Source organism: Ovis canadensis, chromosome 7, assembly GCF_042477335.2.
Source record: "Ovis canadensis isolate MfBH-ARS-UI-01 breed Bighorn chromosome 7, ARS-UI_OviCan_v2, whole genome shotgun sequence".
Lineage (NCBI taxonomy): Eukaryota > Metazoa > Chordata > Mammalia > Artiodactyla > Bovidae > Ovis > Ovis canadensis.
Genome location: NC_091251.1, coordinates 53,504,284 through 53,526,619, shown reverse-complemented (window position 1 = coordinate 53,526,619; position 22,336 = coordinate 53,504,284).

Here is a 22,336-nt window from a genome sequence, read left to right as displayed (position 1 = left end):
TGACTGCAGAGCCTTGCTCTATCCACTGTCCTCTACCACCTGGATCTCCCAGGGCACCAAACCCAAGAGACCAGGAACTATTCTGCCATTCATCACGAGCATATCCTTTTCATCACATTGCTGTTCCCAGATTACATATGGAGCTGACTCTTCTGGTCCTTAATGCTCCAGTGTGTGAAGTAATACCTCATTATGGTTTTGATTTACATGAAATGTGTATCAGACCTTCCTGGGTCAGATTAAGCTAAAGTCACTTTGACTTTCTTCATCCAAGACACCTGAGAATCCAGCAGTTCCTGGTGCGTAGGTAAGAATGCCCTGGGACTGACTGCCCTTGAAGCTGTGCAGCAGTAGGCAAACAGACTTGCTACAGATTTGGCAGCGGAGAAGGTGAAGCTAAGGGCTTTCAGAAGTAATTGTCACCGCTTAGCTGTGAACTTCCTGCGTAAGTTCCATCCTCATCCTTCATCACTAAGGATGGTAACAAGTCAACCATACTCCTAACCTAGTCAGTACCTGCCACCCTCGGAAGGCAGCAAATCAGATGATGCCTAGCCTAATCAAAACTCTTACTTAGATGCTAGAAAATTAATCTCCCAAGGCACCAGGCCCATATCATTCCGTTAACAAGATGTGCTGAGTGTCTACCCCGTGTCCAATCCTGGGCCAGACACTTATGGGAGACATAAAGAGAAAGTGCTGGACACGGGCAAATTGCAGCAGAAAAGAGTAGAAGCACTGAATAGCTGGGAAGCCGTTATCGCTGTTCAGGAGGGAGATGGCGAAGGCCTGAACGAGGCAGCGCTAGCAAAAGTGAGAGAGAAGCAGCAGTTAGGGAATCAGCAAGGGAAGCATACATCAGGCTGAGCATCACTGCCAGGTGCAAAGAACACGGGCTGGGTCCTGATCCCCACCTCATGGCTGCATGGCCCCAAGACCTCAGCCATTCTGAGCCTTGGTTTTTCACTTTTGAAATTAGGACAGTAACCCTTTTCTCACCTCCTGGGATTATTGAGAAAATCAGTGAGTTAGTATTAGCCCCTGGTCTGTCCCACTGTGGTGAGTGCTCAAAACTGTTGGTTCCCTTCCTCATCTCCCCATATCTGCACTCCACCTCCTATCTAAAGGTGAGAGGTTGCCTGTAGAGAAGAGAGGAAAGGTGAGGGCCAAGCAGTGACATCAGCTTTCTAGGTGGTACCACTAAGCAGATGGGAAAGGTTAGAAAGGGGAACTATTCTGGTAGGGGAAGATAGGTTGATTTTTTAAATTTTGGTTGATGTGATGGTGAAATAGACTGGTAGCTAGAAACCCGAGGGCTGAGAGCTGGCAACAGAGGAGAGTGGCAGGAGTCCTGGGATGGGAGACTGGGGTCGTTCAAGCCACACGTGACTCTGAATTCCTAGAAGCTGCAGCAGCTGTGGCTGAGGTGAGCAAACAAACCTGAGCCCACTGGGCTCAGTGATGACGACCCTAAAGATAAAACCAACCTCACATCACTGACTGGACCATACAGAGCCACCTGGAGGTGGCCGCACCCATACCAGTCTCCTGGCTGCTTTCTCAACAGCGTGTCAGTTTTGAGTTGACAAGAGCAAGGAGATTGGTGTCGGAACCCACTGTTTCTACTCTTGACTGTACATCGAAGTGTGTCTGTGGGTCCCCTGGATTGTTAAGTCCCAGAAATAGATGTATTTTATTTGACTGTGTATCAAACGGGTTTCTGAGCTGGGGCCAAAAACAAGCAAACAAAACAATCATTCTGTTGACATTTACTGAGTTCTTCCCAGAGGCCAAGTGCCTGGCAGGCACAAAGCACTCTGTGTGTGTAGCAGTGGCACCGAGAGAGGCCACAGGAGACAAAGAAAAAAGTGACTGGACCATCGTCCCCAGGAGCCTCTCGGCGTCAAGCTGGCTGGTCCCAGGTGAGAGATCCCCAGCTCCCTCCTTTCTTGAAGACAGTCAGACTGTCATGACTCCTGAAAGCAGCTGATACCAACAGAAGGGGCAGCACGGTTAGAGTGGGAGGACCACCCTTAACTCTGGGAGCTTGAGCAAGTCAACCTCCCTAAGTTGTGTCTGACTCTGCAGGACCCCATGGACTGTGGCCCACAAGACTCCTCTCTCCATGGGATTCTCCAGGCAAGAATACTGGAGTGGGTTGCCCTGCCCTTCTTCAGGGGATCTTCTTGACCCAAGGATCAAACCCACGTCTCTTATGTCTCTCGCATTGACAGGCAGTTCTTAACCACTAGCACCACTTGGGAAGCCCTCCTTAAGCCTCAGTTTCTCCTTTTATATCAATTCAATAGCACAAAGAGAGCTCAGCTTTCCCGCAGGGCTTCAGAGAGCTCTCAGGAAAGCATACTCTATGAAGACAGTCTTCAGTGCTGAATTCCAGGCCCATTGTGTTTGCCCTGAGAGAAGCAGGTTCCTCAGGTCACCCCTCTGCCCAGAATCAGCATTAGAGAGGGCTGCTGTGAGAAAGTGGAATTTGTTTCCCATTCGTAGTGGGTTGAATGGCAGGCCCCCCCAAAAGGTACACTCAAAGTCTAATCCCCTCCCCCACTACCTGTGAGGGTGACCCTATTTGGAAATAGAACCTTAGCAGTTGTGAGTGAGTGGAGGATCTTGAGATAAGATCATCCTAGATTCAGTCAGTTCAGTTCAGCCACTCAGTCGTGTCCAATTCTGTGACCCCAAGAACTGCAGCATGCCAGGCCTCCCTGTCCCTCACCAACTCCCAGAGCCTACTCAAACTCATGTCCATCAAGTTGGTGATGCCATCCAGCCATCTCATCCTCTGTCGTCCCCTTCTCTTCCTGCCCCCAGTCCCTCCCAGCATCAGAGTCTTTTCCAATGAGTCAGTTCTTCGCATCAGGTGGCCAGAGTATTGGAGCTTCAGCTTTAGCATCATTCCTTCCAAAGAAATCCCAGGGCTGATCTCCTTCAGAATGGACTGGTTGGATCTCCTTGCAGTCCAAGGGACTCTCAAGAGTCTTCTCCAACACCACAGTTCAAAAGCATCAATTCTTTGGGGCTCAGCCTTCTTTATGGTCCAGCTCTCACATCTGTACATGACTACTGGAAAAACTATAGCTTTGACTACATGGCCTTTGTCAGCAAAGTAATGTCACTGCCTTTTAATATGCTGTCTAGGTTGGTCATAGCTTTTCTCCCAAGGAGCAAACAAGTGTCTTTTAATTTCATGGCAGTCACCAGCTGCAGTGATTTTGGAGCCCAAGAAAATAAAGTCTCTCACTGTTTCCATTGTTTCCCCGTCTATTTGCCATGAAGTGATGCTGAAGCTGAATATGAATATGAAGCTCAGTATGGTTATTGATGTTTCTCCCGGCAATCTTGGCTCCAGCTTGTGCTTCATCCAGCCCGGCAATTTGCATAATGTCTTCTGCATATAAATTAAATCAGCAGGGTGACAATATACAACCTTGACGAACTCCTTTCCCAATTTGGAACCAGTCCATTGTGCCATGTCCGGTTCTAACTTGCTTCTTGACCTGCATACATATTTCTCAGGAGGCAGATAAGGTGGATTGGTATTCCCAACTCTTTAAGAATTTTCCACAGTTTGTCATGATCCACATGACAAATTTAGGGTGGGCCCTAAATCCAGGGACTGTCCTAATAAGAGAAAGGAGAAGGAGAATCAAGATAGAGGGGAAGGTCATATGAGGACAGAGGCAGGGACTGGAGCAGTTGCTCTACAAACCAAGGAGCCCCAAGGGTTGCCCGCAGCCTGGAGCAACCAGGAGAGAAGCACAGACCTTCCTGGAGGAGTCAACCCGGCTGATAACCAAGTTCAGACTCCTGTCCTCCAGAGCAGTGCAAGAACAGGTGTCTGTTGTTTTCAATCACATATATTAATGTGTTACAGCTGCCCTAGGAGATTAATACTCCATTCAAGTGGACAAGCCTTGGCAGGTGAGGTTGCCAGGGTGCTGGGTCACCTCAGCTGCCCACCCCAGCCTGTCTGTCCCCAAGGGTCATAGTTCCCTGCCGGCTGCCGATGGTCCCTTCAGCAGCTCTTGTTCACAGTAGCTGAGTAGCATCATCATGTTTTGATGTCACCCCCCTCCTCAGAAGCTACACCGACTTCCAGTTGATTCCAAATCACATTTAAACACATTCTCACAGGCCTTGAAGTCTTATTCCCGGGGGAAAGGCCTGGACAGTCTCATTGCTCAGGACCAACAACTTAATCTTCCTTGGTAATAACACAGCAATTTTGTGACAGTTGATGAAGCAAACCACAGTACCAGAGGGTCTGTCTCTGGCTTGCTGCACCAAGCGGCGGTTCTCAAGCTTTGGGGCACAGAGAATCACGAGGAAGGCTTGAGAAGTCATGGACCCCCTTCCCTTCACTGTCCCTTCACGCAAATTTCTGATTCAGTATGTCTGGGCGGGGCCAGAGAGCACGCAGGTCTAACAAACACCCAGGTGATACCTATGATCCCTGACCTGAGTACACGTGAAAATAGCAGGAGCTCAAAGCTCTGCTCTCAAACTGCTGCAGGTTAGGGTTACACGTGTGTGTGTGCGTGCATGCGTGCGTGTGCGTGCGTGCGTGTGTGTGTGCGCTTAGTTGCTCAGTCGTGCCTGACTCTGCAACCCCATGGACTGTAGCCCACCAGGCTTCTCTGTCCATGAACTTTTCCAGGCCAGAATACTGGAGTGGGTTGCCATTTCCTATCCAGGGCATCTTCTCAACCTTGGGATCAAACTCACATCTCCTGCAATTCGATTACCTGGGGGGTGTCTAAAAGCCCCATGCCTAGGCTGCAAATTAAATCTCTGAGTGTAGGACCCGAGCATCAGTAGTTTTGAAAGCTCCTCAGGCAATTTTCATACACAATTACATTGAAAACCAGTGGCTTAGAGGCACTCCCTCCCCAGGCAGAAGAGAAGACAGGAGGCTGGGAGAGGCCCCCTCTCTTGCAGCTGGGCCTGGTGCCCCACTCTGGGAGGGTGTGAAGAAGGAGGCAGAAACCAGGTCCCTAGGAAGCATGACCTCCCTGTGGCCACAGCCCAGGAGCTGCAGCCAGCACCCAACCAGAGAGGGAGGCAGTGGCTGGGATCCCGAGCCCTGTTTTTGGCAACTTGCTTTATGAATTTGATCAAGTTGCTTAACTGCTCTTGGTTCTCCTTTCCTTATCTATAAATGAGGGTAATAAAAATACCTATCTCAAAGCGAAACTATAAATGATTAAAGGAGAAAATGTCTTGGAAGTACCCATCTCGGGTGCTATACAGGACAGACTCTCACGCGGCTTCCTCCTCACACTCACCAGAACTGGGTGGAGGGACAGGCCAGGGCGCTTGTCCCTTTGCTCCCACTTTCGCTACCAGAGGTCAGGACCTGACATCTTAGTCACACTATCTTTAGCATTAAAGGGGGTCGTTAGGACTCCCTCTGTTTTGTTCTTCATTCTTCCAAGAATTTTTTTAAATATACATACCTACCCACCTCCTTCTTTCTAAGTGGCAATATACTTTTGTCCACTTGCTTTTGTTCACTTAACTGTATGTTCTGAGGGCTTCCCAGATGGTGCTAACACACCTACCAATGCAAGAGACCCGAGTTTGATCCCTGGGTCAGGAAGATCCCCTGGAGAAATGAATGGCAACCCACTCCAGTATTCTTGCCTGGAGAATTCCATAGACAGAGGGGCCTGGTGGGCTACAGTCCGTGGGGTTGCGAAGAGTTGGACATGACTGAACAGCTAACGCTTTCACACTTTTTCACTGGAGTCAAAAACTTAGAAAGGCAGAAGCCACTCCACACACTATGAACATTTACTTTTCTCTATAAAACAAAGCAGCCCCTCCCCAAGCCTCATTTTGAAGGTGTTATAATCATTTAACAAGTCTCATGGTTTGGCTTCTGCACCGCCCCCCTAAATGTATATGTTGAAGTCCTAAACCCCAGTACCTTAGAATGTGACCGATTTGGAAACTGGGACTTTAAAAAGGGAGTTAAGTTAAAATGAGGTCTTTAGGGTGGGCCCTGATCCAGCAATGACTTGTGTCAGAAGAGATTTGGACACAGGAGGAGGGAAGGGGTGTGAAGGCATAGGAGAAAGGTGGCCGTCTGCGAGCCAAGGAGAGACGCCTCAGAGGAAAGCAAGCCTGCCAGCACCTTGATCTTGGACTTCTAGCCTCCATTACAGTGAGAAAATAAAATTTCTTTTGGTTAAGCCACCCAGTCTCTGATGCTTTCTTACAGTAACCCTAACAAACTAACACAGAAAGGAAGGTCTGGTTGGAAAAACACATGCTGTGGTCGGAGACTAACTTGTTCTCTCTAGGAATTTGCTCCCGGTTGCTCGTGTTTCTTGTGACATACGTTTCTCCAGCTGCCTTACTTCCTGATGCTTCTGCCAAGCCAGAACCTTCCTGGCATCTTTCCCTGTGAGGGGAGGTCTCTCAGGAGAGAGCTTCCTGTGTCTTGCACAGTTCAGAAGGCTCTGCAGTGGTGGATTGGCCGCAGCTTTAAATGGTGACAGAGGCACCGGCCTCCACGGAAAGACCACCCGAGCACCTGAGAGCTTTGACCCACTGGGCACTCAGTGAGATTTGTGACTCACTTTTCTAACCCGCCCTCTCGGGGAGCTGTGGCAATCTCACCCTAAGTGTCTTCCTGCCCCCCTGCCCCTATCCCGCCATTTTCATGGGAGGTAAATGTGGCGTGCAAAACGCGTTTTTAATGACTGAGATCTGCATTTAAGTATTTTCCATCTTTGCTGGGTCATTAAACCTTCAAATCCCTCGATATTTTAATGACTTTTTGTAGTCCAGTGATGTGTAGGTTTGTTCAAGTTTTCATTCTCTCCACGCTCCCCTGCCCATAAAATGCCGCAGCCAGAGGGGTCGTTGAACACACGTGCTGATCTGCATGCGTGCTTTCCTGGTAGCCTGTCCCCTGTGCTGTCAGTGATTACTGCAGAGCACAGCACACCCAGGGCAGGTTCTAAACACTGCAGAGCACAGCACACCCAGGGCAGGTTCTAAACACTGCAGAGCACAGCACACCCAGGGCAGGTTCTAAACACTGCAGGGCACAGCACACCCAGGGCAGGTTCTAAACACTGCGAGCACAGCACACCCAGGGCAGGTTCTAAACACTGCAGAGCACAGCACACCCAGGGCAGGTTCTAAACACTGCGAGCACAGCACACCCAGGGCAGGTTCTAAACACTGCGAGCACAGCACACCCAGGGCAGGTTCTAAACACTGCAGAGCACAGCACACCCAGGGCAGGTTCTAAACACTGCAGAGCACAGCACACCCAGGGCAGGTTCTAAACACTGGGAGCACAGCACACCCAGGGCAGGTTCTAAACACTGCGAGCACAGCACACCCAGGGCAGGTTCTAAACACTGCGAGCACAGCACACCCAGGGCAGGTTCTAAACACTGCAGAGCGCAGCACACCCAGGGCAGGTTCTAAACACTGCGAGCACAGCATACCCAGGGCAGGTTCTAAACACTGCAGAGCACAGCACACCCAGGGCAGGTTCTAAACACTGGGAGCACAGCACACCCAGGGCAGGTTCTAAACACTGGGAGCACAGCACACCCAGGGCAGGTTCTAAACACTGCGAGCACAGCACACCCAGGGCAGGTTCTAAACACTGGAAGAAGTGAAGAAGTGAAGTCGCTCAGTCGTGTCCAGCTCTTAGCGACCCCATGGATTGTAGCCTACCACGCTCCTCCATCCATGGGATTTTCCAGGCAAGAGTACTGGAGTGGGGTGCCATTGCCTTCTCCAGAAGATCTGCCCAACCCAGGGATCCAACCTGGGTCTCCCACATTGTAGGCAGACACTTTACCATCTGAGCCACCAAGGAAGTCAAAGACTGGAAGGATGGTCCAAATGACCCTTGGAAAGCAATCAGAAGTGCCGCATTAGAGACCATGACACCATTCCTCACTAAGGTGTTGGGACAGAATATTGTCTCTTCAGTGGAGCCCTGGGAGAATGGTTGGCCTGTGTCTAGAACTGCGCTAGAGCTTCACCAAACCTGGCCATTTCTTACACGATGAGAAGGAAGCAGGAACCAAGACCCATTCGGAATAGCAAATTCATATCCCTTCACTGAGTGGAATAGCAGGCAGAATTGCTTACAGTGTATAAACTACTCTCTCTGTTAATTTTACTTTTGCTGAACATGTGGCAATTTACAGGATGGCTGGATACAGTATGGCGCACGGAGAGCACCAGGCTGGGGTTGCAAAGTCTGTTCAGCCACAAGCATTTCGAAGAATGCTAAGGCAAAGGGATTTAGGCCACATAGACTTAAAAAAAAAATTATTTTCGTTTAGTCCAGAACTTGGGAGAGGGCTCCAGGTGGTTAAAAAGCTGCCCAGTGGCCACAGAGAGACACTCAGGCAGAAACCCTGATACCAGGGGGATGCAGAGGGGCTCCTCAAAGGCCACTGGGCTCCAGAGGCTCCTAGTCATCCTTGAGGGCAAGCCTTTCAAAGAAGTCCTCACCCAGCCCCACCTGAGGATCAGCCAGCCTGGGAGGTTAGTCAGGTGGCTGCCCATCTGCTTGATGAGTTTCACCTGCTCATCTAGCCAGTGGCTCTGCAGGAAGTCAGAGCTGGGAGTCTGCACAGTCAGGACCAGGACATGCAGACCCAAAAGCCCTGGTTCAGGTTCTTCTCTACGAGCTTGATGGCTTCCAAGCATCCAGGGTTTTACCCCCACTCGTCTTGGAAACAGCTTCTGCATATCCTGGAAGACGGTGCAACCACTGTGCTGGTTCTGCATCTTCAGGAGATGCTCAGGGACCTCGCTCTTCTCCTCGTCCAGTTTGCAGAAAAAGTGGCCCAGGCCCTCAAGAATCACATCACCGCAGCTGAAACAGACACCCAGGAAAAGGTAGGTGTGGGAATCCCACAGAAGCATGCTGATTCGGTGGTTGACTGTGGCCTCCATCTCTGTGGAATAATTCTGTCGAATCTGAGAGCTCATGGTTGAATGGAAATAAGAGCTAAGCTCAAAAACAGGTGTTGGCTTCTCCAGGGGCAGAGGATGTCTGAGTGATTGGTTCTAAAGGTTGTGTCGACTGAAAAAGAAGTTAGAGGGAGGCTGGAGATTGGGAGAAGGGGTTTCCTTAGCTCTGTTCCGTCCGAACACTTTTGAAGCAAACTGCAGCAAATTGCAGGGCACACTGCTGGCCATAGACGCTTCCAGAAAATAGAAATCCTTACTTAGGTTACTTTCCCTGAGGTTCAGTGTCCTCACCTGTAAGATGCATGCCTTTGGGTGGGATGATCCCAAGGTTCCCTTCTGGAGTCCCTGGCATAAGTGAGTTCAAGCTCAGGGCTCTTGGCCAAGAGAGATCAACCATGGTGGTGGTGTTCTGCCACTTAGTCGTGTCTCTTTGCCACCCCATGGACTGCAGCACACCAGGCTCCCCTGTCCTTCAGTATCTCCCGGAGTTTGTTCAAACTCATGCCCATTGAGTCAGTGACGCCATCCAACCACCTTATTCTCTGTTGTCCCCTTCTCCTGCCTTCAATCTTTCCCAGCATTAGGGTCATTTCCAATGAGCCAGCTCTACATATCAGATGGCCAAAGTACTGGAGCTTCAGCTTCAGCATCAGTCCTACCAATGAATATTCAGCACTGATTTCATTTAGAATTGACTGGTTTGTTCTCCTTGCTGTCCAAGGGTCCCTCAAGAATCTTCTCCAGCACCACAATTAAAAAGCATCAGTTCTTTGGTGCTCGGCCTTCTTTATGGTCCAACTCCCACATCTGTATATGACTACTGGAAAAACCATAGCTTTGACTATGTGAACCTTTGTTTGCAAAGTGATGTCACTGTCTAGGTTTGTCATTGTTTCCTTCCAAAGAGCAAGTGTCTTTTCATTTCATGACCACAGCCACCGCCCTAGTGGCCTAGAAAAGCAGCAGCACCCTCGTGTTCTGCCTGGGAATGTCATAAAACCAAATTTGTAGAAGTAAGAAGTGAGATGAGAAATAGGTTCCATAAGGGAAAGCCTGGTAGTTCACACTGCTTGTCTCCAGGGTCTCTTCAGTTCAGTAAACCTGAACTTAGCACCCGGTAAAGACAAAACAGGTGCTCTGGGTTAGAAAGGTAAAGAGAGATAGACTGTCCCTGCCATTGCGGCTCTCCCAATCCTGGTATAATGTTGAGCGTTTTATCACAAGTGAGAAAGCTGAGCATTTGGGTAAGGGGTGCTGAAATTCTTCGATAAAAACTGTTGTGCATCACAGTACGTTTTGGCCTTTAATTTCTAGACTCGTGTCTGCAGAGCCGTGGTAATCGTTTATGCTGTTCACCAAATATTTCCAGGTCTCCTACTGAGCATATAGGTGGGTCATATTTTCCTGAGTCAGAAAAGTTAAGTGTGGCCATGTGACTTGTTTTCTCAATGAAACATCAATAGTGAGATACATTTCACTTCCAGGCAAAAGCCTTAAGCACCATCACATGGCCCCCCACGGTTCTTTTCCTCTGCCATGGAAGCAGACAGCAGGCGCTCACTAGTCTGTGGCTCTCATAGAGGACAGAGTGGGGAGAGACCTGACTGATCCATGATGGGCACATAGTAGGATCAGGAAACAAATGTTTGTTATTTTAAGCCATAGAGATTAAAAAAAAGAAAACTTTTAATATGGAAAATTTCAAACATATGAAAGCAGAGATGATAGTATTGTCAAACCTGCTATACCCATTACTTTAGATTCAACAATAATCAGGATATAAAGGACATTGGGACTTGTTTGCTACTACTACAGTTGTTGTTTTAGTCGCTAAGTTGTGTCCGACTCTTTTGCGACCCCATGGACTGTAGCCCTCCAGGCTCCCCTGTCCACAGGGATTCTCCAGGCAAGAATACTGGAGTGGGTCGCCATGCCCTCCTCCAGGGGATCTTCCCAACCCAGAGATCAAACCCAGGCCTCCCACATTGCAGGCAGATTCTTTACTCTCTGAGCCACCAGGGAAGCTTGACGTGTATATATTCAGACACAGTCCATGGGTACATTGCAGTGTTTTCCATTCTGTCCCATGGGTCTCTCTGTCACTGCCAGTGCCATGCTGTATTACTATGGATGTGCAGTGTGTTTGATTCAGCAAGTCTCTTCTTTACCCGTCTTTTTGAAAGTTGTTCATTATTCCTCAAAAAGAAGTCCACCTGGAATTTTGAGTGAGATTGAGCTGAATTTATAGATTAATCATGAATTCAATTAGGTCTTTACAGAGTCATCCGAGATAAGTCATCCTCTATTAGGCCATATAGCCCCAAAGCATGGAATATGCTCTTCTTACTTAGATGATTTCTGTTTCATTAGAATTTAAAAAAAAACTTTTGTGTAGAAGTTTTGTGTTTTCTTGGTTCACCCCTACGTATTTTATAATTCCCGTTGCTGTGGTGAATGGTATCTTTTCAGTAATATTTCCTAGCAGCTGCTGTGGGTGGGGAGAGATGCTGTCAATTTATGTAGGGTGATTTGTGCCTGGCAAACTTACTGAAACCTGTCAGTTCTCATTTGTTTCAACCTTTCTTTTTTCTAAGTTGACATTCAGTTTTTCCATTGCTACAGTAAAGAAGCACCCACCCTATTTAATCTCTATGGTAGGTGGGTAGTGAGGGTTGTGGGTGTGACTCAGGGGAAGGAGTGGAAAATGCTTCCTCCTCCAGGCAGGGGCCAGGCCTCTGTGATGTGAACATCCAGGGTCTCCATGGCTTCAGAGACTTGTAGTCAGGCCACTGACCACTGTGATGGGAGAAAGAGTGGCTTAACATTCTCTGGTAACAAGAAAGGGGAAGGGAGGGGATGCTGTCAAAAAGAGGGAGGGGTTTGGAGAGGAGGAGGAAGACAGAGAAAAGGGAAAAAGTTTTGAAGGGGACATTGATGGGGTGAGGGGTTGGTCTGGAGAAGTATCAGGGACAGTAGACAGTAAGAAAAGCTTCAGGTCCAGAAGAGCTGGAGGACACAGCCCCACTATCCAGCTGGGCCACCCAGAGAAACCCTAGGGTCCTTTGGTCACCCGGCATGGGGATGGCAGAGGAGCTGGAGCACCTGGGGGACGAGTGTGAGCGCCCGGGGCCCTCCCAGTGCAGCCCAGGCAGCCCTGGTCACCTGCGCTGCTGTGACCCTAACTCCCAAAGCCTCAGGGTTTGGGAATCCCCAAGCCTGAACCTCCTGCATCCCCAGAACTCCCAGAAGTCAGAGCTGGATCCACAAGGCTCACTGAGCTGGGGGTTCCCACACTTGGTCCTGAGCAGAAGTTTATTGAGGGACGGTCAGGAGGTGAGAATGTTTTGACCATGCATGGTGTGCCTGTTTGATGAGTAACTGTGGCTGACTATGAAGGTTGCTTTGGTTTGGAAACTTCTCTGCACACCTGTGGGGCGGGGAAGTGGGTTTGCCCAACATTTGATGGGATTGCTGGGGTCAGGATGGGCAGGCCTTGTTCACAGCTGTGATTGGTGCCCCTGATTTCAGTTGCTGGTGGAGTGGCTGAAGCATGGGGAGGTGAGGAGGGTACCCCTCCAGCCCCTCCTTCCAGGGCTTCCCCAGGACGGGCTGATGGACAGGCAAGTGCTGCCGGTCTTGGCTGAACTCTGCTCCCTTTTGCTCCCTCGCTGCCTTTGATGAGGCCTGTACCCCAGTCGTCCACACCCCTGAACTAAAGGAACCACTCCTAGGAGAACCTGCTCTTTTCACACAGAGGCTGGGTTGAGCAGAGGCACTCAGGCCCATGTGATCATGCAGAGAAGCAGACAGACGCTGTTAGATCCGCTCACATGCCCGATGCCTTGGGTCTCGGAGGGAGATGGAGGGCCCCCCACCCCCCAGAAGGGCCTGGCACTGCTTGTAAGCCAGCCATGAAGATGCCAGACTTTCCGTGGAAGTTTATAACCCTGAAACAGAGCAGACTGCTTTGGAGCAAAGAAGCCAGAAAGGGGGTCAATGCGATAACAGAGAGAAAGCTGGTCCAGAAACGTAAATGCCCAAGGCCTGTCAAGGTGCTTCTAAGAGCGGGACAGCCAGGCTGGACTCAGGGTATCCCCTGCCTGTGGGTGGGTGAGGCCCTGTTTCTGGGTGTGCCCCTCATTTCCTGTCTCCACATGTTGAGTGACTGTGAAACAGTGGCTGCTGTGACTCAGCTTCATAAATAGGACATCTGCAGTGAAGGTGGTAGGAAGCTCCCGGAGTCTTCTGCCTGGACTGATCTTAGGTGTGCAGTTTATTCGCGTGGAGCCCCAGCCCCCTTCCCTCAGCCTGCACCCACCCTCCCCTCCACCACAGCCTCCCGGGGCATCTGATTGGAGGCCCATCTCTCCTGCCGTGTGACTGGAAACCTCCCCAGGGTGGTCCAAGAGGCACCATGGATGGAGCCATCCACCTCTGGCCTTGTCCAGATGTTCCTGGGGAGAACAGTGGACCCTCACCTCCGGCTCCCTCAGGCCCCACTGTGAGTTATCCCATGGACCCTCACTCCCGGGAGGAAGGTATATTAGTCTTCTTCTTTGGTAGATGGAGAATCCGGACTCATTCTGGATCTTAAGGATTAGCCACAGACTCAAGTTCTCCTGAACGGAGAATAAGAGTGAAAAAGGGTTGGAGTGAGGAAAGGGGCCCTCTGTTTTCTGGAGAGACAGAGAGCAGAGGCTGCCTGTACCCTGGGCCTTCAGTTATCTTTCCTTTTCCTTCCTTCTCACAGTGACACATTTCTAGGCCGGTGGCTGTTTTCCCTAAAGCCAGACTTGAGGTTTGGGTGACTCAATGGTCCCTGCTGAGACTGGGTTTGAAGGAGAGGCTGAAACCATTGCCTATAGAGAGCAGGAGGCCCTGCAGGTGGGGGGACCCTGCAGGTTTAGGACTGAAATGCTGTCCACATATTTGCCCAGCATCTCCCAGGATGTGTTGGAACAGGTAGCTGAAGCAGCCTCTGAGGAGTCACTGATGGCTGAGGCATTAAACGGAAACACCGATGCAATGCCTTTTAATGGCTCCCAGCCTCTGCTCCTTCGCAACCAGCCAGGGTCTTTATCACCAGTCTGTGGTGAACTACCCCCTGTGGTTGAGAAGAATTCTCTCACCCTTTTCTGTATTTCATGATGCTAATATTTTTATGGCATATTCCTTGATTCGGATTAGTTTTTCCTCATGATTAGAATCAAGCTATCCTTTTTTAAAAAAGAAAAGAAGCTGTTGTTTTGTTCTTCTCAGGGTGTTACATTAAGGACACACTTTTGAACTGTGGTGTTAGGGAAGACTCTTGAGAGTCCCTTGGACTGCAAGGAGATCCAACCAGTCCATCCTAAAGAAAATCAGTCCTGAATATTCATTGGAAGGAAGGACTGAGGATGAGATGGTTGGATGAGATGGTTGGATGGCATAACCAACTCGATGGACATGATTTTGAGTAAGCTCTGGGAGTTGGTGATGGACAGGGAAGCCTGGTGAGCTTCAGTCCATGGGGTCGCAAAGAGTTGGACACAACGGAGCGACTGAACTGAACTGAACACGATGTCAAGTTGTCCCATTATTCGTTGTGTCATTTGATCCTCTTGTAAAGGTGGTATCAGCCAGATTCTTTATTATAAAGCTACCATTTTCCTTCTATTCCTGGGAATGACTAAATAAATACACATCTTAATGGGGGTTTCCTGATTCCCCAGTTCCTCGCATAGGTCAGTGCAAAGAGGGCCGGGTGGTTCCTGAGCCTGCAGTGGGTTGCGTTACAGGGGAGGAACTCTGAGGTTAGGGAACCCAAGTATTTTATGATGGTCCCTAGGTTCTGACTTCTTCTGCAGGAGGAAACCTTATTCTTATTATACTGGACACTCAGCACTCCTGTACTTTGTTCCACAGGGAGACACTGTCTCTCTCTAAGACTATTCTCTATACAACATCCTTGCAAGGAGAGTCCAGAAAGAAGGCAGCCGGTGCCTCTGCTTAGGGGACACCCACAAATGTGAGAGACCCAGGGAGAGTGGTCTCCTGATACCTCTGTGAAAACTATCTTTCTACACAATCATGATTTTCCCATGCTGTGGCTGGTTGTTCCCTGATATCCAGTCTCTGTATCTTTAGTCCTGGAACCTCACTTCCTACAATGGCTGAGCACATGGCTTTTCAGAATGAAGTCTGTATTTCCCATCTTCTCATGCAGCCCGGTGTGGCCGAGTGACTAAGTTCTGAGCAACAGGCTCTAAGTGTAGCATGTAACTTCTGGAAAACACCCTTCAATGGAGGGAACATGCTGTGTCCTTCTCTTTATGCCTTCCTCTTCCATGGCGTCTCCTAACCCTCTCCTCTGCCTTTTTTTTTTTTTTTCTTCACAGCACATGAAACCATTGACCTAACCCTAACCCTAACCCTAATTTTGCTTATTTTGTACATTGTCTGCCTCTTCAATAATGTTATTTCCATGAGCAGTACTGGGCCATCACAGTCTCCTTGTTCCAACTGTTAAATAGACTGAAATATTTCTGTACCAAATAGTGACTAGCCACTGCCCCAAGTTGCCATGTACCCTCACCCCACCACTCCATAGCACCTCCCAAATACCTGACAGCCTTAGTCTGTTCAGGCTGACGTCACAAAATCCCACAAACTGGGTGGTCTAAGAACAGAAATTAATTTTCTCGCGGTTCTGGAGCACTGAGAAGTCCAATATCATAGTGCTGGCCATGTCAGTGCTTGGAGGGGGACTCTGGAAAGGACACTCTTCCTGACTTGCAGAAAGCTGCCTTCTTACACACACACACACACCCATCATAGAGAGAGGAACTGAGGGAGTGAAAGAGGAAGAGGGAGGGAATCCTCCAGTGTCTTTCCCCACCCTCAACCCCAACCCCAACCTGGGACTGGACCAGGGCTATGGCAGTGGAAGTACTGAGTGCTAACCACTTGGCAACCAGGGAATTTCCTCCAGTGTCTTTTCTTATAAGAGCACTAATTTCAGCAGACCAAGGCCCCACCTTCATGTCCTAGCACGTGCCTGCTAAGTTGCTTCAGTCGTGTCCAACTCTTTGTGACCCTGTGGACTGTAGCCCACCAGGTTCCTCTGTCCATGGGGATTCTCCAGGCCAGAATACTGGAGTGGGTTGCCCTCCTCCAAGGGATCTTCCTGACCCAGGAATCGAACCCAAGGATTGAACTGGCATCTTATGTCTCCTGCACTGGCAAGTGTGTTCTTTACCACTAGTGCCACCTGGGAAGCCCCCCTCATGTCCTCATCTAACCCTAATTACCTCCCAAACGTCCTATCTCCAAATACTGTCACATAATAAGTTAGGGCCTCAACATATAAACTTTGGGGAAACACAGACATTTGGTTCATAACACCAAATAAGCAGGCATCAACTCATGCAGTAGGGGGCTTCCACGTCCTGCTTATGCACTAGGGCCAGTGACTTCCTGGTTAATCGGCACCCAGGTTACACCCTGACGTGCTCCAAAAGGACCTCCTGCTTGATTCTAGGACAAGTCCATGCCTTTCCATTGTCCATTCTGAACTCAAGAGGAGCTGGGGTCAGATTTTTAATAAATAAAAATTGGGGGAAATATCGAGCAGCAATGCTCTGCTATTTTTAAAACAAAGGACTTCTTAGCACATTTTCTCAAGTCCTTCCTGCTCTCTTCCCAGGTGAAGAGAGGGTGACTGAGCAGAAACAGAGAAGGGGAATCACTCTTTTTTTCCCTTGAGATAAGTGATTGCCAGAACCTTCCTTATGTCCATGTGAGGAGTCAGAGACTGCAGAAGAAGCAATGGCAAGTTAAGAGGCCAGGGAGGAAAATCAGGTCTACCAGTCAGCTCAGAGCCATGAACATTTTCCCACTCACCTTGCCTCCCTGGAGTCCCCTCTGTGCGAATGAGTGATTTAAAAGCATGCATGGATTATGCTAAGAAATGTGTAGGCTCTGTGTCTCAAGCAGTTTCTTCAAGTGTGATGTGGACACTTGAAGGACAGCAGAGGACAGCAGGTGTGATCTCCTTTGGACAGGAGGAGCAGGGCAGGATGACCTGAGGAGGTAACTGCGAGTAGAGACCTGAAGGATGAGAAAGAACCACCCATGGAAAGTGCAGTCTGGGCGGCGGTCCAGAGAATCTGAGGCCGAGCTGACTATGTAATCTGCTAAACCTAGAACAGATGAAAATGCAGGCCCCCAGCCAGGGGTAAGGCAGTCTCTCCCCCATCCCAAAAGATGGGGGGTTCCCCAAAGAGCTGCAGCCTCTGTCCCAGGACATGATGGATGCCTGAATCCAATGATTTCAAGAGCTGTGGGGCTGCCAGCCTGGGTGGAAATGACGTCACATAAGGTGTCCGTCTCCAACCCTCCTACAGCTCTGCCCAGGGTGAAGGGCAACAGCAGAATGTGGGCCTGCCAGCGTGCCTGATCACAGCTCCTGGCAGAGGGAGGCAGTGGCCACAGGGAGGAAGGAGGGGGGCAGTTGGGATGGGGGGTGCAGGGAGCAGGGAGGCAGTAGGACCAGAGAACGGAGGCTCTAGGCCCAGCGCAGATGGTGTGCTCCATTGTTCCATCTAACTTCACTTGTAAAACAAATTCTAAGATAATTCCTGGGACTTCCCTTGTAGCCTAGTGATTAGGGTTCTGGGCTTTCACTGTCGTAGCCCAGGTTCAATCCCTGATCAGGGAACTGAGATCCCACAAGCTTTACAAAATGGCCCCTACAAAAAAAATAATCACTAAGAACTGCAAGATGGTAATTACAGAGCATTAGACCCCAAGCAGAGGCCCCCTTTCAGAGGGCAGGACCCCGCACGGCTGCACTGGACACAGACCCATGAAGCCAGCCCAGCTCAAAACTGAGCAGCAGCCGGCATGACCGACCTCAGCGAGCAGGGGCAAGCAGACGAGGGGCAGGGGCCACAAAATGTCAGGGCCTGTGAGTCACTGCAAAGATTGTGAAATCTGGCCTTTGATGAGTGAGAACCCACCAAAGGGTTCCAAGCAGATGAGGGACATTTTAAGGTCAGCCTAGCTGTGGAGTGAAGAGAGGCATTGTGGCTGACCTTGAGACAAGGTCTCTTGAGGCCAGAGACAATGGGGACTGGATGCTGGCAGAGGCCATAGAACCAGAGAGAAGTGGACAGATGCGGGACATTTTTAAGGCAGAGTCAAAGAAACAGAAGACAAAGTGATCAAGGAAACAAGAGTCCAGAGTGGGACGGTTTGACCAGGCAGCCGTCGAAGCCACAGAGAAGGAAGACACACACCATGGGAAGGGGGAAGACCACACAAGCCTGTGCTGGGTCCACCCTACACCTGCCCCAATCCTGCATCCCCAGAATCTCAGTTTTGCAGACATCACTTGTTAGTTGCCTTGTTCTTGTATCTGGCTGAACCAGGTAGAATGAGCTGAGCTCCTCTCAGTCCTCCTAGCAAGACGGACCCCTCCCGCCCAATCTTTCCCAGGAGACGCTAGCCTAGAGGCCTCGGCTTGTCAGCTGGTGGGACGCCTTGGCCGAGGAAGCGAGCAGAGGCTGCTGAGGGTACCTGTCCTTCCCTCACACACACAGCATGATGGCTCTGCCTCTTAAAACCCACGTACAAGAATGGGAACAAGTTGGGCCCACAGGAGGGCCCAGAATGAACAGGAAAGAGAACAATGGTTCTATCTGTGCCATCAGCCTGAGCCTCAGGTTATCTCCAGTGTGAAGAGTGGCCTTCCTGTCTGCTGGTCCCTGCCCCTTCTCTGTGGTTCTGAACAACCGCGAGGAGGCTGGGTCCGGCTGTTCTCCCAAGCAGAGGGCTGTGGTGGGGTTTCTACTTTCACTCAAATATCAGTGACAAAGAAACCTCAAGGTCTCCTTTTTGAAAACTCATTAGAAATTTCTAACAGGGGAAGAGGCACCAAGGAGAAGCGGGGACGGGAGGACAGGAGGGCTAGGGAGGCGGGGACCACCTAGAGAGCGGACAGCCATAAGAAGGACTAAGGAATGAGTCCTTACAGGCTTTGCTGGTGCGGTCGCAGTCCTCGCTTGACCTAACCATCTGTCCCTTTATAACCATTTTTAAAAGCCATCATTTTCTCCCTTTCTGGTGGCAAGTTTAGTGGAAAGGAATTCAACTAAACGTAATGTCTTAAACCTATTAATTCGGAGTAGCCAAAAAGAAAAGGAGCCCACCAAAGATAAAAAATGCCTGCCTTTATTTCCTGTTAATTAAGCCAAAGCAATCTCTCCCTTTTGAATTTCTGAGCCTTTCTCCTTGCCCGAAGTGCTGCCTGGCCCCAAGGCTGCTCTCAGAGCACTCAGGATAGTCTACAAACAGCAAGGTGGGTCCAGCTTTTCTCAGCATGCCTGTAGGAAATGAGTAAGAATTCTCAGGAAAAATAAGTTTGGGAACGCATTGGGTTCAAAGAGATAAAGTGGGTTTCTTGATCTAAGAAAGAAATATGTTTGAGAACCTTAAACATATGTGCAGTGTGGCTCACCAAGAGCGGTTTGGAAGATGCTGTTGATTTCCCTAATACTCATCCTGGCCCCCACTTTTCTGCTCAGATAACCTGGAGTGTTTTGGTTAAATACTTGTTTACTTTGTGGGCTCCTCCCCAGTCCTGAGGATGAAGGCGGTGGGTTTGAACCATTCCCGGGGGCGGTGTTTGCCTTATTAAGCAGGAGCTTATAGTACAGCTCTGCCCACAGGCAAATCAGGCTTTTGGACTCCCAGGAAGTTGTTCCTCCCTCTCAAAGCGAGACACAAGACCATGCTTGTCTCTTCTGTCTTTTGACACTACCACAGGAAGCTGTGAGCTTGGAACTGCTGCAGTCAGATCGGGATCTTGAGGGGAAGGCCTGGACCACCCAGAGAGGTTCTCCATCCCTGGTGTTATTTAGCTGTTGCTTTAACTCTCTGGGCTTTTTTCTTCCTTGCTCATGAGTGTTCTGTGTCTTTCAGCTCACAGCATCCTGAAACCAAAGGGGACACAGCATGTAGACATTCCCAAATGCTTTTGACCACAGATGGTCCCTCCAACTGGTGTTTACTGAGAATGCTGTGGACAAGGCCCCGGGGTGAGAGGCGGGGCACTGGGGGTCAGTCACTCTAGTTCTGCTTTGGGTTCTGAGAATTGCATGAGCTCCTGGGCCTCATTTTCAACTCTATGAGAAGACTATACAAGTCTAGTATCTAAGATGCTGTCAGGCACAGAGTAGGTGTGTCATAAATCGTCGCTGTTAATAAAATGGGGGCAGGGGAGGAGAAGTCCAGTTTCAAGTTTCATTTCTGCCTGGAGTTCTAGCTATTCCAAAAGTAAAGCCCGTGTCCTCTGGCCCCTACCAGCTTATAGCACCCTCTAGCCCTACATGCAAGCAGGCAAAAGGTAAAATAGGTACTGTAGATGTCCAAGGTGAGCACCCTGGCTCTAGGGCCTGCAGTCCCTCTTTGTTGCACTAAAGCAAGCCCAGGTTCTGCTGGGAGGCTCCCGGGAGGCAGCGTCCTTCCTTAGTGCATAATAATGGCTCCAGGACACTTCTCAGTGAGAACTTCTACCAATTGCGTGACCTGTCCCAGATGGTCAATCTCCAATCTAGACACTCATGATGATGCCGAGTGATTGAGCTCCCTCTTGTCCAGGGCTCCAGCTGAGACTCAGATCTGCAGGGGCAGATAGCTGACCAGGGCTTTGCTCTCCTCTCTCTCTCCATCCCTCTGGCCCATTGTGACATTCGATTTGTATGTATGTGTTACACCTCTAGAAGAAGAGTCCCAGGGCTTTCCCGCCTGTGTGTTTTTATCTGTGATGCCAGCTGAGGTCATCACCACTACAGTGAACCCAAAAGGCTGGGGCAGATGGTCCTGCTGTTACCAAACGCACACGCGTGTGACTGGTGCAGAGCAAGGCCAAACAAACAGTCGGAGTTTGGAGCAGAGAAAGGTTTACTGCAGGGCAAAGCAAGGAGAACAGGTGGCTTGTGCTCAATGACGCTGACCTCCCTGATGGTTTCAGGGAGACGTTCTTATAGATAAAATTTGGGGGGAAGGATGCAGGGTGTGAGACCGTCCTCTGATTGGTTGATGGTGAGGCAACCGGGTGATGTGCCAGGACTCTTGTGCTTCAGCCTGAAGTTACCATCTTCCACCTGGGAGGGGGCCTTATTCCTGCAGAAGAACTCAGGGATACGTTGTCGTTGTTGTTGTATACCTTCCTTGAGGAGGAACTAGAACTCTACTCTATTTTACTGCACTGTTTTTTCTTTTTTTTTTTTCAACTGCTCTTTCTTTGTTTCTGCCTTCTCTCCCTTCCCTGATTAGCAACTGTTTGGATCTGCCCTTTGGAAGGAGGAGGTCTAGGAGGCCAAAGCCTATTTCCTACAAACAAGAAACAGGGGACACAAAGGCTTTTGTAGCCAGAAGGGTCCGGCTCATTTTCCCTGCCATTGTTCTCTATCTTTGAGTCGCACATCAAATCTGGGGCTCCACCCACACTTGTTTAATGTGCCAGTGAGGTTCATAAAAATATTTCCAGCTCTGTAACCAACAATGATTTCAAAATTGCCAGTGTAACCATGCTTTACCATTGCAGAAACCAGGCAATGACTGCAGAGCACGACCTTAAATGAACCTGGTGTTAGCTTTTCTTTTCAGCACTGTTGATGCTCTTGAGGCCATCAGCCTGGACATTGATGGGTGTCATCATGGCGGCATGGAAGGCTCATGGGAAGACTTGGGGCTTTGCTCTGCTGCATTTGGGTCAATGAACAGCATGGAAAGGAAGTGACTATGAGTGTGTGTGTGTGTGTATGTGTGTGTATGTGTGTGTGTGTGTGCATGCGTGTGCACGTGTGCACATATGCATATGCGCCTTGCCCAGACAGTCATAACTCTGTAGAAACACCTCTGAGTATCCAGAGGAAGGAGTGTGGTAGACCAGACAAGTATTCTTATTCATTTTTTACACACCAAGAACCTGAGGTTCAGAGAGGTACAGGGGGCTGCCCAAGGTGACAGAAGTTAGTGGTAGGGTCGCTTGTGAGAACAGACCTCTGGCTCCCAGATGTTGCAGAGTGCATGGCTTTCTTCTGATTGGCTGGTGGTGAGGCAGCACAGTGGTGGTCTGGAGATTTTAATCATCAGCCTTCCGTTTCCAGCCAGTCTGGAGTCTACGTGCTTTTGGTCAGCGTGTAGTCACCACCCTCCACTGGGATGGGGGTCTTAGTTTCTGTAAAACAAGTCAAAGATATGCGTCAGGTTGTTCTGTATACCCCTTGAGGAGGAACTAGGATTCTGCTTTATCGCTGAACTGTTGTTTAAAATATCATTGCTTTTCTTGCTTGACTGCTTTTCCTTTGTTTCT